This window comes from Dioscorea cayenensis, chromosome 14 (genome assembly GCF_009730915.1).
Source record: "Dioscorea cayenensis subsp. rotundata cultivar TDr96_F1 chromosome 14, TDr96_F1_v2_PseudoChromosome.rev07_lg8_w22 25.fasta, whole genome shotgun sequence".
NCBI classification, from domain to species: Eukaryota; Viridiplantae; Streptophyta; class Magnoliopsida; order Dioscoreales; family Dioscoreaceae; genus Dioscorea; species Dioscorea cayenensis.
Genome location: NC_052484.1, coordinates 3,020,217 through 3,023,593, shown reverse-complemented (window position 1 = coordinate 3,023,593; position 3,377 = coordinate 3,020,217). Strand labels below are relative to the sequence as shown.

Here is a 3,377-nt window from a genome sequence, read left to right as displayed (position 1 = left end):
TCAACTCTCGAATAAAATCCTAAATGATATCTCATCCTTTTTTCTATAAATTTTGAATTACATACCTTTTTAATATAATTTTATCAATAAATATATAAATAAATGTGTGTGTATATATGAATTTACTTACCATAATTTCTAAAACTAAAATTAAGTAATTAGTATTATTATTATTTGTTTAGTGCATTAATGACTTTGTCTTTTATTGTGAAGAGATTCTAAACTCTATCACGCAACAAAAATCTTCAAATAGAAGTCATCTTCTTATCGCCACATATTCAATATATCCACCTAAAATTCCCAAACTACCCTCATTCTCTGATAAACCTCACCCGTCCGATTCTAATCTTACGGTTCACATTCCACACCAACTCGTTTCTCGAAACATGACGTTAAAGAGTGATGGTCCTCTCTATATACCGCGAGAAATTCATGCGTGATTTGAACCGTCCGATTTCAATCCGACGGTTGCATGATATCTGACACCGAACAAAAGAATCTTTGTCCGCTTATGCTCTTTTTGACTTCCGTTTCTCATCTGATTTTAAAAATCATAATAATTTAATAAATACATATATACATTAAAAAAAACTCATAAAAAAACATTAAATATATTTTAAAGAAAATAATAATAATAAAATATAAATATTAATATTGGAAGGAGGTGAGATTACCAAAGCGAGTGACCCTACTCTTAACTGGGACGATATAATCACGAGAAATTCCCGATAAAATGAGATAATTGAAAATCTCACGTCACATTGGACTATATAAAGACCGAAGCGGGACCTTCTTCTTCATCACCACCATCGAGTTCCTTGCTCAAGAATCCTTCACCTCAAAACCCTAACAATGGCGCTCCGCAAAACCCTAGCCAAGATATGCTCCCAGATCCGCACCATTCCCACTATCTCCCAAGCAATAACCCCCTCCGCCGCCGTCCTCCGCCGCCGCCGCATCCTCTCCCAGCGTCTCCACCGCCGCCCGTTCTTCGAAGCCGCGGTTCCACCCGATCGCTGGTTCCCCACCGGCGATCGCCTCATCGAACGGATCCGAGCCCTGAACCGCGATCGGATCCGCCTTGACGCCATTTCTCCACCGCCGCCGGAGAAGTTATCAGTGGAGGACGTGAAGAAGGTGATCCGAGCTTCACAAATGGCGGCGGTGAGGGAGAGGCTTAGAACCATCCCGATGAACAGCGTCTCCTACGATGAGTTCCTCGAGATATGCTGCGAGGAATCAGAGAACCAAGGAATGGTGATCGCTAGAGCTCTCGATGATTCCGGCGATGTCATCGTCTTCGGCGCCGTCGTCTTCCTCCGCCCCGATCTGGTACCAAATTTACCAATCCTTCCCAATTTTTTCTTTTTCTCATGTTTTTTAAATTTATTTTTAAATTTTTCAAAATTTTCTCAATAAAATTCTCAGATCTAATAGAATTTTCCCTCCATTTTTTTTTTCATTTTTTTCCAGGAAATTATCGATGGGTGTCGTGGCGATCGAATTTCTCGAATTCTTTTCATTTCTTAAAAATAAATAAATAAATAAATAAATAGTAATTTAAAAATATTATTTATTTTTAACGGGATTCACTTGCCAAATTCATCTTCGAATTCGAGTTTGTAGAAAAAATTCTTCTCCATCATTGTCTGGGATTATCTTGGTTCATAATCTCTTGTCCTTGATTTTTTACGTCTATATATATTATTTTTAATAATATATATTTTTATTTAAAATAAAATAATTTGTTAACATTATTTATATATAATATTAAAATTATATATAAATGGGACGTTTCCCGAATTTTAGCTTCGGCATCATGTGGAGAATTGGGTTCTTCATTGGTCCGGAGCAAATTTAATAACCCTATTTTAAATGGGACGTTTCTCTCTTTATTACTTTTAAACTTTTCAAATAAATTTAAAAACTATAAAAATCTCAAGTTTGTTGTGATGCAGGTAGTGAAAGCGGTGGAGAGCTCAATATCATCAATGAAAACACCAACGAGAAAAAAAGAAGAAGAAGAAGAAGAGGAGCTAAGAGAGATGGAGGAGAAGAAGAGAGAGATCGATGAAGAAGCAGGAAAGAAAGGCGAAGAGAGAGCTATGGTATGGGTTAGGATTAATGGCGGCACAAACAGTAGGGTTCATGAGGCTCACGTTTTGGGAACTCTCATGGGACGTGATGGAACCTATATGCTTCTTCTTCACCTCGTTTTCATTCATGGCCGGGTACGCTTTCTTTCTCCGAACTTCTAAAGATCCCTCTTTTGAAGGCTTTTTGGCTGCTCGCTTCGCCGTTAAGCAACGTCGCCTTATGCGCGCTCGTGGCTTTGATATCCGTCGGTTTAATGAGCTCCGTGTCGCCGCACGGGCGCCGGAGCTTTGTGAATGCCGGAAGAGGAGAGCGTTCGTCGGCGCTGGAGGTTCCTCGCCGGTGAACTACTGAGGTTTTCTTCTTGGGTTTTGTAATTCCCAGGGGAAAAAATAAAAAATAAAAAAATCAGAAATTGAAAATCAGAAATGAGAAATGAGAAAATGAAAAACAGTTTTTTTTTTTTTTTTTAAGGTTATATTGTTTGTAATATATATGTATAGACGTTGTTGTGTTTGTTGGAGGTATGGTTGTAATTATCTTGGTTTTGCGGGGGGTGTATATGTAATTATGAGGATGCATAAATAGCATATAGTAACTATTAAAAAAAATTGGATCATGTTGGTTAATTATAACGTGTCAGGTTGTGAGTATAGATTCACAATTCAAACTATTTGCGAGTGGAGCCAATTTATATAATGTTTATATTTTTTTTTTTATTGACAAAGGTGACAAGCTCCGGTGCACCAGTTACTATGATTTAATAATCCCCTATAAATTTATTAACTCCACCAGACGTCATATGGGGCAATTAGATTCTTATCATGTGTATGCCCAGAAGATATTTCAGGAACCAAACCAAGTTAATAAATCTCATGCCTTGTAACTATGAAGGGAAAGGAAACGAAACGACATCCTCCCATAGGGGACCTATGAACAGTGAATGAACATTACTGCTATAGTATTTTTATATAGTATTTTCGGTATATGCATAGTACTATAACAGTATGACTGACCCAGGAATTCAATTCTCAGTTAGCCCATTCACTATCCAAGTAACATACCACTGCATTAAATAGCGGTTGTTATTGTATAAATAAAATAAAATCAAAACTATTATATATGCCATGCAAAATTTGAAGTTATATATATATATTATAAATCAAAATTAGTATGGGGCCGTAATGAAGAATGATTTAAAAATACGATTTTAGTAATAAGATATTAATATATGTATTTGATATTTCATATAACTCCTTCAAAATGGGAGATTTGGGAGGTTT

At 36.5% G+C, this 3,377-nt stretch overlaps 1 pseudogene; it reads left to right on the top strand.

Moving 5' to 3' along the window:
- Nucleotides 1-819: 819 nt before the first annotated feature.
- LOC120276281 lies at nt 820-2,474 on the top strand (annotated as a pseudogene).
- The last annotated feature ends 903 nt before the right edge of the window (nt 2,475-3,377 follow it).